This window comes from Patagioenas fasciata, unplaced genomic scaffold (genome assembly GCF_037038585.1).
Source record: "Patagioenas fasciata isolate bPatFas1 unplaced genomic scaffold, bPatFas1.hap1 Unplaced_35, whole genome shotgun sequence".
NCBI classification, from domain to species: Eukaryota; Metazoa; Chordata; class Aves; order Columbiformes; family Columbidae; genus Patagioenas; species Patagioenas fasciata.
Window position 1 is genome coordinate 411,165 of NW_027288751.1, and position 13,114 is coordinate 424,278.

The window sequence follows — 13,114 nt, forward strand, 5'->3', positions numbered from 1 at the left end:
CCTGTCAGGACGTTGCTCGTCCGTCTTTCCCTCAATAGATGGGAGTAGGCGCGCTTGCGGATGTGTGCGTGTGTGTGGCCACGCGTTTGCTTAGGCATCAGTGTGTGAAAAGATAGGTGCTTTTCTCTAGCTGCGTGTGCGTGCACGTGGTGCTGGGTGCACATCCCTGGGTGCTCGAGGTAAGGTTTCTGCATGGTTTTCGCTGAGGAATCGTGTGTGTGCACATGGACAAAGAGAAGGCGCAGCAACCAGGTTCCAGCGCCGAAGAAGGCAAAAGGCAAGGTTTCCGGCGCTATCTCCTTCTCTCCGCAGACCTAGTCGCGCAAAGCAAGCCGCTAAGCCGGCGACCGGCAAGAGAGCTACAACGAAGCATGCCGAACGGAGAAAATAGCAGCAGCTCATCTGTTCACACCTTGTTTCTGCCATGTGCTTGAACGCCAAGACGTTCGCGCTTCTGTGAGATGAAAGACGTCCTTCTGCATATGTGGTTGCTCACACCGGTGCACTTGTTAGTGTATCCATTCAGTCCTGGGCTGCGGGGCATTCAGAAGTGGCTCTGTGGAGACATCTGCATAGAGGCAGCTGTCAGAACACGCACACTCGATTGTTCACCAAAACATGTGCAGACGCGTCTTTAGCCTGTAGATTTGGATGCACAGAGTTCCCTGTGTTCGCAAGAGACAAGGGAATCGCATCTGTACGCACAGAAGCAATAGCGGACCGTTTCCCTCGGAGTGAACGCGAAAGAGCCGTCTATATACTCGCAGACACGGGAACGTGCCTCAGTGCGGTCACAGAGGCAGCAGGTTTTGCACAGGTGCTCTGGTGATTCTGGCACTTTCCAGGCACACTCCTGAAAGTCGCGCACACTGCTGTTCACTCGCTAAACGACCTCTTGGGAAACACGTCTCCGGTCGATGGACCGCTCAGATTGCTTCTCGTGTAACTGTGAACTGTGTCAGCGCAGGGAATCCGTCTCTGTTGAGCAGATGTCAATCCTGCCTCGCTTTTGCTTTGTTGCCTCTACCAAGATGATTTCCCGTTTCTCTCTTCACTGGAGCACGCAGACACAGCCAACGCACATCAAGTGTCAAGAGACACACTCTGCTGAGCTCAACGCTTGTGCAGATGCACATGTGCGACGAAGTCAACACACGTGCTTGTGGAGAGAAAGAAAGGGACTCCCAGGCGTGTGGAGCGACGGGGAGAAAGAGCGGGCGCTGAGGAACACAGTTTCAAACAGACTGTCTCCACACAAACAGGCACCTGTCTGCAGGTATCCTAGATCTTGATTCTTGAACTTGAGGAAACACGCGTCTGAGCAAAACTCCCAAACGCTTCCAGGAAAGACACAGGCTCTCCCACAAGCACACAAGTGTTTGCCCTCAGCTATAGATCAGGGACAAGCTTGTGAAGAGATGCCCTGCTATTCTTTCGCCTTATGGCATCATGTGTTTCGTTTCTCTTGGAGATCGATTGTTAAACGTCTTTCCTCGGGCGACTGTGAAGCATTTGCCAGCGGAGGAGAAGTAGCACGGAGCAGCATTCAGTACTGCCTACGAGTGTCTTTGCTACCCTACTAGCGGAGCTCCAAGAACAGGCACACATCTTCAGGTACCTTCCAAATGTGGATTCCCCTGCAGCCCCGTAGGCGGGCGTGCAGTACGCCAACCATCAACGGACGTTTTTCCCCTCAAGCCTGTCAGGACGTTGCTCGTCCGTCTTTCCCTCAATAGATGGGAGTAGGCGCGCTTGCGGATGTGTGCGTGTGTGTGGCCACGCGTTTGCTTAGGCATCAGTGTGTGAAAAGATAGGTGCTTTTCTCTAGCTGCGTGTGCGTGCACGTGGTGCTGGGTGCACATCCCTGGGTGCTCGAGGTAAGGTTTCTGCATGGTTTTCGCTGAGGAATCGTGTGTGTGCACATGGACAAAGAGAAGGCGCAGCAACCAGGTTCCAGCGCCGAAGAAGGCAAAAGGCAAGGTTTCCGGCGCTATCTCCTTCTCTCCGCAGACCTAGTCGCGCAAAGCAAGCCGCTAAGCCGGCGACCGGCAAGAGAGCTACAACGAAGCATGCCGAACGGAGAAAATAGCAGCAGCTCATCTGTTCACACCTTGTTTCTGCCATGTGCTTGAACGCCAAGACGTTCGCGCTTCTGTGAGATGAAAGACGTCCTTCTGCATATGTGGTTGCTCACACCGGTGCACTTGTTAGTGTATCCATTCAGTCCTGGGCTGCGGGGCATTCAGAAGTGGCTCTGTGGAGACATCTGCATAGAGGCAGCTGTCAGAACACGCACACTCGATTGTTCACCAAAACATGTGCAGACGCGTCTTTAGCCTGTAGATTTGGATGCACAGAGTTCCCTGTGTTCGCAAGAGACAAGGGAATCGCGTCTGTACGCACAGAAGCAATAGCGGACCGTTTCCCTCGGAGTGAACGCGAAAGAGCCGTCTATATACTCGCAGACACGGGAACGTGCCTCAGTGCGGTCACAGAGGCAGCAGCTTTTGCACAGGTGCTCTGGTGATTCTGGCACTTTCCAGGCACACTCCTGAAAGTCGCGCACACTGCTGTTCACTCGCTAAACGACCTCTTGGGAAACACGTCTCCGGTCGATGGACCGCTCAGATTGCTTCTCGTGTAACTGTGAACTGTGTCAGCGCAGGGAATCCGTCTCTGTTGAGCAGATGTCAATCCTGCCTCGCTTTTGCTTTGTTGCCTCTACCAAGATGATTTCCCGTTTCTCTCTTCACTGGAGCACGCAGACACAGCCAACGCACATCAAGTGTCAAGAGACACACTCTGCTGAGCTCAACGCTTGTGCAGATGCACATGTGCGACGAAGTCAACACACGTGCTTGTGGAGAGAAAGAAAGGGACTCCCAGGCGTGTGGAGCGACGGGGAGAAAGAGCGGGCGCTGAGGAACACAGTTTCAAACAGACTGTCTCCACACAAACAGGCACCTGTCTGCAGGTATCCTAGATCTTGATTCTTGAACTTGAGGAAACACGCGTCTGAGCAAAACTCCCAAACGCTTCCAGGAAAGACACAGGCTCTCCCACAAGCACACAAGTGTTTGCCCTCAGCTATAGATCAGGGACAAGCTTGTGAAGAGATGCCCTGCTATTCTTTCGCCTTATGGCATCATGTGTTTCGTTTCTCTTGGAGATCGATTGTTAAACGTCTTTCCTCGGGCGACTGTGAAGCATTTGCCAGCGGAGGAGAAGTAGCACGGAGCAGCATTCAGTACTGCCTACGAGTGTCTTTGCTACCCTACTAGCGGAGCTCCAAGAACAGGCACACATCTTCAGGTACCTTCCAAATGTGGATTCCCCTGCAGCCCCGTAGGCGGGCGTGCAGTACGCCAACCATCAACGGACGTTTTTCCCCTCAAGCCTGTCAGGACGTTGCTCGTCCGTCTTTCCCTCAATAGATGGGAGTAGGCGCGCTTGCGGATGTGTGCGTGTGTGTGGCCACGCGTTTGCTTAGGCATCAGTGTGTGAAAAGATAGGTGCTTTTCTCTAGCTGCGTGTGCGTGCACGTGGTGCTGGGTGCACATCCCTGGGTGCTCGTGGAAAGGTTTCTGCATGGTTTTCGCTGAGGAATCGTGTGTGTGCACATGGACAAAGAGAAGGCGCAGCAACCAGGTTCCAGCGCCGAAGAAGGCAAAAGGCAAGGTTTCCGGCGCTATCTCCTTCTCTCCGCAGACCTAGTCGCGCAAAGCAAGCCGCTAAGCCGGCGACCGGCAAGAGAGCTACAACGAAGCATGCCGAACGGAGAAAATAGCAGCAGCTCAGCTGTTCACACCTTGTTTCTGCCATGTGCTTGAACGCCAAGACGTTCGCGCTTCTGTGAGATGAAAGACGTCCTTCTGCATATGTGGTTGCTCACACCGGTGCACTTGTTAGTGTATCCATTCAGTCCTGGGCTGCGGGGCATTCAGAAGTGGCTCTGTGGAGACGTCTGCATAGAGGCAGCTGTCAGAACACGCACACTCGATTGTTCACCAAAACATATGCAGACGCGTCCTTAGCCGGTAGATTTGGATGCACAGAGTTCCCTGTGTTCGCAAGAGACAAGGGAATCGCGTCTGTACGCACAGAAGCAATAGCGGACCGTTTCCCTCGGAGTGAACGCGAAAGAGCCGTCTATATACTCGCAGACACGGGAACGAGCCTCAGTGCTGTCACAGAGGCAGCAGCTTTTGCACAGGTGCTCTGGTGATTCTGGCACTTTCCAGGCACACTCCTGAAAGTCGCGCACACTGCTGTTCACTCGCTAAACGACCTCTTGGGAAACACGTCTCCGGTCGATGGACCGCTCAGATTGCTTCTCGTGTAACTGTGAACTGTGTCAGCGCAGGGAATCCGTCTCTGTTGAGCAGATGTCAATCCTGCCTCGCTTTTGCTTTGTTGCCTCTACCAAGATGATTTCCCGTTTCTCTCTTCACTGGAGCACGCAGACACAGCCAACGCACATCAAGTGTCAAGAGACACACTCTGCTGAGCTCAACGCTTGTGCAGATGCACATGTGCGACGAAGTCAACACACGTGCTTGTGGAGAGAAAGAAAGGGACTCCCAGGCGTGTGGAGCGACGGGGAGAAAGAGCGGGCGCTGAGGAACACAGTTTCAAACAGACTGTCTCCACACAAACAGGCACCTGTCTGCAGGTATCCTAGATCTTGATTCTTGAACTTGAGGAAACACGCGTCTGAGCAAAACTCCCAAACGCTTCCAGGAAAGACACAGGCTCTCCCACAAGCACACAAGTGTTTGCCCTCAGCTATAGATCAGGGACAAGCCTGTGAAGAGATGCCCTGCTATTCTTTCGCCTTATGGCATCATGTGTTTCGTTTCTCTTGGAGATCGATTGTTAAACGTCTTTCCTCGGGCGACTGTGAAGCATTTGCCAGCGGAGGAGAAGTAGCACGGAGCAGCATTCAGTACTGCCTACGAGTGTCTTTGCTACCCTACTAGCGGAGCTCCAAGAACAGGCACACATCTTCAGGTACCTTCCAAATGTGGATTCCCCTGCAGCCCCGTAGGCGGGCGTGCAGTACGCCAACCATCAACGGACGTTTTTCCCCTCAAGCCTGTCAGGACGTTGCTCGTCCGTCTTTCCCTCAATAGATGGGAGTAGGCGCGCTTGCGGATGTGTGCGTGTGTGTGGCCACGCGTTTGCTTAGGCATCAGTGTGTGAAAAGATAGGTGCTTTTCTCTAGCTGCGTGTGCGTGCACGTGGTGCTGGGTGCACATCCCTGGGTGCTCGTGGAAAGGTTTCTGCATGGTTTTCGCTGAGGAATCGTGTGTGTGCACATGGACAAAGAGAAGGCGCAGCAACCAGGTTCCAGCGCCGAAGAAGGCAAAAGGCAAGGTTTCCGGCGCTATCTCCTTCTCTCCGCAGACCTAGTCGCGCAAAGCAAGCCGCTAAGCCGGCGACCGGCAAGAGAGCTACAACGAAGCATGCCGAACGGAGAAAATAGCAGCAGCTCAGCTGTTCACACCTTGTTTCTGCCATGTGCTTGAACGCCAAGACGTTCGCGCTTCTGTGAGATGAAAGACGTCCTTCTGCATATGTGGTTGCTCACACCGGTGCACTTGTTAGTGTATCCATTCAGTCCTGGGCTGCGGGGCATTCAGAAGTGGCTCTGTGGAGACGTCTGCATAGAGGCAGCTGTCAGAACACGCACACTCGATTGTTCACCAAAACATATGCAGACGCGTCCTTAGCCGGTAGATTTGGATGCACAGAGTTCCCTGTGTTCGCAAGAGACAAGGGAATCGCGTCTGTACGCACAGAAGCAATAGCGGACCGTTTCCCTCGGAGTGAACGCGAAAGAGCCGTCTATATACTCGCAGACACGGGAACGAGCCTCAGTGCTGTCACAGAGGCAGCAGCTTTTGCACAGGTGCTCTGGTGATTCTGGCACTTTCCAGGCACACTCCTGAAAGTCGCGCACACTGCTGTTCACTCGCTAAACGACCTCTTGGGAAACACGTCTCCGGTCGATGGACCGCTCAGATTGCTTCTCGTGTAACTGTGAACTGTGTCAGCGCAGGGAATCCGTCTCTGTTGAGCAGATGTCAATCCTGCCTCGCTTTTGCTTTGTTGCCTCTACCAAGATGATTTCCCGTTTCTCTCTTCACTGGAGCACGCAGACACAGCCAACGCACATCAAGTGTCAAGAGACACACTCTGCTGAGCTCAACGCTTGTGCAGATGCACATGTGCGACGAAGTCAACACACGTGCTTGTGGAGAGAAAGAAAGGGACTCCCAGGCGTGTGGAGCGACGGGGAGAAAGAGCGGGCGCTGAGGAACACAGTTTCAAACAGACTGTCTCCACACAAACAGGCACCTGTCTGCAGGTATCCTAGATCTTGATTCTTGAACTTGAGGAAACACGCGTCTGAGCAAAACTCCCAAACGCTTCCAGGAAAGACACAGGCTCTCCCACAAGCACACAAGTGTTTGCCCTCAGCTATAGATCAGGGACAAGCTTGTGAAGAGATGCCCTGCTATTCTTTCGCCTTATGGCATCATGTGTTTCGTTTCTCTTGGAGATCGATTGTTAAACGTCTTTCCTCGGGCGACTGTGAAGCATTTGCCAGCGGAGGAGAAGTAGCACGGAGCAGCATTCAGTACTGCCTACGAGTGTCTTTGCTACCCTACTAGCGGAGCTCCAAGAACAGGCACACATCTTCAGGTACCTTCCAAATGTGGATTCCCCTGCAGCCCCGTAGGCGGGCGTGCAGTACGCCAACCATCAACGGACGTTTTTCCCCTCAAGCCTGTCAGGACGTTGCTCGTCCGTCTTTCCCTCAATAGATGGGAGTAGGCGCGCTTGCGGATGTGTGCGTGTGTGTGGCCACGCGTTTGCTTAGGCATCAGTGTGTGAAAAGATAGGTGCTTTTCTCTAGCTGCGTGTGCGTACACGTGCTGCTGGGTGCACATCCCTGAGTGCTCGAGGTAAGGTTTCTGCATGGTTTTCGCTGAGGAATCGTGTGTGTGCACATGGACAAAGAGAAGGCGCAGCAACCAGGTTCCAGCGCCGAAGAAGGCAAAAGGCAAGGTTTCCGGCGCTATCTCCTTCTCTCCGCAGACCTAGTCGCGCAAAGCAAGCCGCTAAGCCGGCGACCGGCAAGAGAGCTACAACGAAGCATGCCGAACGGAGAAAATAGCAGCAGCTCATCTGTTCACACCTTGTTTCTGCCATGTGCTTGAACGCCAAGACGTTCGCGCTTCTGTGAGATGAAAGACGTCCTTCTGCATATGTGGTTGCTCACACCGGTGCACTTGTTAGTGTATCCATTCAGTCCTGGGCTGCGGGGCATTCAGAAGTGGCTCTGTGGAGACATCTGCATAGAGGCAGCTGTCAGAACACGCACACTCGATTGTTCACCAAAACATGTGCAGACGCGTCTTTAGCCTGTAGATTTGGATGCACAGAGTTCCCTGTGTTCGCAAGAGACAAGGGAATCGCGTCTGTACGCACAGAAGCAATAGCGGACCGTTTCCCTCGGAGTGAACGCGAAAGAGCCGTCTATATACTCGCAGACACGGGAACGTGCCTCAGTGCGGTCACAGAGGCAGCAGCTTTTGCACAGGTGCTCTGGTGATTCTGGCACTTTCCAGGCACACTCCTGAAAGTCGCGCACACTGCTGTTCACTCGCTAAACGACCTCTTGGGAAACACGTCTCCGGTCGATGGACCGCTCAGATTGCTTCTCGTGTAACTGTGAACTGTGTCAGCGCAGGGAATCCGTCTCTGTTGAGCAGATGTCAATCCTGCCTCGCTTTTGCTTTGTTGCCTCTACCAAGATGATTTCCCGTTTCTCTCTTCACTGGAGCACGCAGACACAGCCAACGCACATCAAGTGTCAAGAGACACACTCTGCTGAGCTCAACGCTTGTGCAGATGCACATGTGCGACGAAGTCAACACACGTGCTTGTGGAGAGAAAGAAAGGGACTCCCAGGCGTGTGGAGCGACGGGGAGAAAGAGCGGGCGCTGAGGAACACAGTTTCAAACAGACTGTCTCCACACAAACAGGCACCTGTCTGCAGGTATCCTAGATCTTGATTCTTGAACTTGAGGAAACACGCGTCTGAGCAAAACTCCCAAACGCTTCCAGGAAAGACACAGGCTCTCCCACAAGCACACAAGTGTTTGCCCTCAGCTATAGATCAGGGACAAGCTTGTGAAGAGATGCCCTGCTATTCTTTCGCCTTATGGCATCATGTGTTTCGTTTCTCTTGGAGATCGATTGTTAAACGTCTTTCCTCGGGCGACTGTGAAGCATTTGCCAGCGGAGGAGAAGTAGCACGGAGCAGCATTCAGTACTGCCTACGAGTGTCTTTGCTACCCTACTAGCGGAGCTCCAAGAACAGGCACACATCTTCAGGTACCTTCCAAATGTGGATTCCCCTGCAGCCCCGTAGGCGGGCGTGCAGTACGCCAACCATCAACGGACGTTTTTCCCCTCAAGCCTGTCAGGACGTTGCTCGTCCGTCTTTCCCTCAATAGATGGGAGTAGGCGCGCTTGCGGATGTGTGCGTGTGTGTGGCCACGCGTTTGCTTAGGCATCAGTGTGTGAAAAGGTAGGTGCTTTTCTCTAGCTGCGTGTGCGTGCACGTGCTGCTGGGTGCACATCCCTGGGTGCTCGAGGTAAGGTTTCTGCATGGTTTTCGCTGAGGAATCGTGTGTGTGCACATGGACAAAGAGAAGGCGCAGCAACCAGGTTCCAGCGCCGAAGAAGGCAAAAGGCAAGGTTTCCGGCGCTATCTCCTTCTCTCCGCAGACCTAGTCGCGCAAAGCAAGCCGCTAAGCCGGCGACCGGCAAGAGAGCTACAACGAAGCATGCCGAACGGAGAAAATAGCAGCAGCTCATCTGTTCACACCTTGTTTCTGCCATGTGCTTGAACGCCAAGACGTTCGCGCTTCTGTGAGATGAAAGACGTCCTTCTGCATATGTGGTTGCTCACACCGGTGCACTTGTTAGTGTATCCATTCAGTCCTGGGCTGCGGGGCATTCAGAAGTGGCTCTGTGGAGACGTCTGCATAGAGGCAGCTGTCAGAACACGCACACTCGATTGTTCACCAAAACATATGCAGACGCGTCCTTAGCCGGTAGATTTGGATGCACAGAGTTCCCTGTGTTCGCAAGAGACAAGGGAATCGCGTCTGTACGCACAGAAGCAATAGCGGACCGTTTCCCTCGGAGTGAACGCGGAAGAGCCGTCTATGTACTCGCAGACACGGGAACGTGCCTCAATGCGGTCACAGAGGCAGCAGCTTTTGCACAGGTGCTCTGGTGATTCTGGCACTTTCCAGGCACACTCCTGAAAGTCGCGCACACTGCTGTTCACTCGCTAAACGACCTCTTGGGAAACACGTCTCCGGTCGATGGACCGCTCAGATTGCTTCTCGTGTAACTGTGAACTGTGTCAGCGCAGGGAATCCGTCTCTGTTGAGCAGATGTCAATCCTGCCTCGCTTTTGCTTTGTTGCCTCTACCAAGATGATTTCCCGTTTCTCTCTTCACTGGAGCACGCAGACACAGCCAACGCACATCAAGTGTCAAGAGACACACTCTGCTGAGCTCAACGCTTGTGCAGATGCACATGTGCGACGAAGTCAACACACGTGCTTGTGGAGAGAAAGAAAGGGACTCCCAGGCGTGTGGAGCGACGGGGAGAAAGAGCGGGCGCTGAGGAACACAGTTTCAAACAGACTGTCTCCACACAAACAGGCACCTGTCTGCAGGTATCCTAGATCTTGATTCTTGAACTTGAGGAAACACGCGTCTGAGCAAAACTCCCAAACGCTTCCAGGAAAGACACAGGCTCTCCCACAAGCACACAAGTGTTTGCCCTCAGCTATAGATCAGGGACAAGCTTGTGAAGAGATGCCCTGCTATTCTTTCGCCTTATGGCATCATGTGTTTCGTTTCTCTTGGAGATCGATTGTTAAACGTCTTTCCTCGGGCGACTGTGAAGCATTTGCCAGCGGAGGAGAAGTAGCACGGAGCAGCATTCAGTACTGCCTACGAGTGTCTTTGCTACCCTACTAGCGGAGCTCCAAGAACAGGCACACATCTTCAGGTACCTTCCAAATGTGGATTCCCCTGCAGCCCCGTAGGCGGGTGTGCAGTACGCCAACCATCAACGGACGTTTTTCCCCTCAAGCCTGTCAGGACGTTGCTCGTCCGTCTTTCCCTCAATAGATGGGAGTAGGCGCGCTTGCGGATGTGTGCGTGTGTGTGGCCACGCGTTTGCTTAGGCATCAGTGTGTGAAAAGGTAGGTGCTTTTCTCTAGCTGCGTGTGCGTGCACGTGGTGCTGGGTGCACATCCCTGGATGCTCGTGGAAAGGTTTCTGCATGGTTTTCGCTGAGGAATCGTGTGTGTGCACATGGACAAAGAGAAGGCGCAGCAACCAGGTTCCAGCGCCGAAGAAGGCAAAAGGCGAGGTTTCCGGCGCTATCTCCTTCTCTCCCCAGAGCTAGTCGCGCAAAGCAAGCCGCTAAGCCGGCGACCGGCAAGAGAGCTACAACGAAGCATGCCGAACGGAGAAAATAGCAGCAGCTCATCTGTTCACACCTTGTTTCTGCCATGTGCTTGAACGCCAAGACGTTCGCGCTTCTGTGAGATGAAAGACGTCCTTCTGCATATGTGGTTGCTCACACCGGTGCACTTGTTAGTGTATCCATTCAGTCCTGGGCTGCGGGGCATTCAGAAGTGGCTCTGTGGAGACGTCTGCATAGAGGCAGCTGTCAGAACACGCACACTCGATTGTTCACCAAAACATATGCAGACGCGTCCTTAGCCGGTAGATTTGGATGCACAGAGTTCCCTGTGTTCGCAAGAGACAAGGGAATCGCGTCTGTACGCACAGAAGCAATAGCGGACCGTTTCCCTCGGAGTGAACGCGAAAGAGCCGTGTATGTACTCGCAGACACGGGAACGTGCCTCAATGCGGTCACAGAGGCAGCAGCTTTTGCACAGGTGCTCTGGTGATTCTGGCACTTTCCAGGCACACTCCTGAAAGTCGCGCACACTGCTGTTCACTCGCTAAACGACCTCTTGGGAAACACGTCTCCGGTCGATGGACCGCTCAGATTGCTTCTCGTGTAACTGTGAACTGTGTCAGCGCAGGGAATCTGTCTCTGTTGAGCAGATGTCAATCCTGCCTCGCTTTTGCTTTGTTGCCTCTACCAAGATGATTTCCCGTTTCTCTCTTCACTGGAGCACGCAGACACAGCCAACGCACATCAAGTGTCAAGAGACACACTCTGCTGAGCTCAACGCTTGTGCAGATGCACATGTGCGACGAAGTCAACACACGTGCTTGTGGAGAGAAAGAAAGGGACTCCCAGGCGTGTGGAGCGACGGGGAGAAAGAGCGGGCGCTGAGGAACACAGTTTCAAACAGACTGTCTCCACACAAACAGGCACCTGTCTGCAGGTATCCTAGATCTTGATTCTTGAACTTGAGGAAACACGCGTCTGAGCAAAACTCCCAAACGCTTCCAGGAAAGACACAGGCTCTCCCACAAGCACACAAGTGTTTGCCCTCAGCTATAGATCAGGGACAAGCTTGTGAAGAGATGCCCTGCTATTCTTTCGCCTTATGGCATCATGTGTTTCGTTTCTCTTGGAGATCGATTGTTAAACGTCTTTCCTCGGGCGACTGTGAAGCATTTGCCAGCGGAGGAGAAGTAGCACGGAGCAGCATTCAGTACTGCCTATGAGTGTCTTTGCTACCCTACTAGCGGAGCTCCAAGAACAGGCACACATCTTCAGGTACCTTCCAAATGTGGATTCCCCTGCAGCCCCGTAGGCGGGCGTGCAGTACGCCAACCATCAACGGACGTTTTTCCCCTCAAGCCTGTCAGGACGTTGCTCGTCCGTCTTTCCCTCAATAGATGGGAGTAGGCGCGCTTGCGGATGTGTGCGTGTGTGTGGCCACGCGTTTGCTTAGGCATCAGTGTGTGAAAAGGTAGGTGCTTTTCTCTAGCTGCGTGTGCGTGCACGTGGTGCTGGGTGCACATCCCTGGGTGCTCGTGGAAAGGTTTCTGCATGGTTTTCGCTGAGGAATCGTGTGTGTGCACATGGACAAAGAGAAGGCGCAGCAACCAGGTTCCAGCGCCGAAGGAGGCAAAAGGCAAGGTTTCCGGCGCTATCTCCTTCTCTCCGCAGACCTAGTCGCGCAAAGCAAGCCGCTAAGCCGGCGACCGGCAAGAGAGCTACAACGAAGCATGCCGAACGGAGAAAATAGCAGGAGCGCATCTGTTCACACCTTGTTTCTGCCATGTGCTTGAACGCCAAGACGTTCGCGCTTCTGTGAGATGAAAGACGTCCTTCTGCATATGTGGTTGCTCACACCGGTGCACTTGTTAGTGTATCCATTCAGTCCTGGGCTGCGGGGCATTCAGAAGTGGCTCTGTGGAGACGTCTGCATAGAGGCAGCTGTCAGAACACGCACACTCGATTGTTCACCAAAACATATGCAGACGCGTCCTTAGCCTGTAGATTTGGATGCACAGAGTTCCCTGTGTTCGCAAGAGACAAGGGAATCGCGTCTGTACGCACAGAAGCAATAGCGGACCGTTTCCCTCGGAGTGAACGCGAAAGAGCCGTCTATGTACTCGGAGACACGGGAACGTGCCTCAATGCGGTCACAGAGGCAGCAGCTTTTGCACAGATGCTCCTGGTGATTCTGGCACTTTCCAGGCACACTCCTGAAAGTCGCGCACACTGCTGTTCACTCGCTAAACGACCTCTTGGGAAACACGTCTCCGGTCGATGGACCGCTCAGATTGCTTCTCGTGTAACTGTGAACTGTGTCAGCGCAGGGAATCCGTCTCTGTTGAGCAGATGTCAATCCTGCCTCGCTTTTGCTTTGTTGCCTCTACCAAGATGATTTCCCGTTTCTCTCTTCACTGGAGCACGCAGACACAGCCAATGCACATCAAGTGTCAAGAGACACACTCTGCTGAGCTCAACGCTTGTGCAGATGCACATGTGCGACGAAGTCAACACACGTGCTTGTGGAGAGAAAGAAAGGGACTCCCAGGCGTGTGGAGCGACGGGGAGAAAGAGCGGGCGCTGAGGA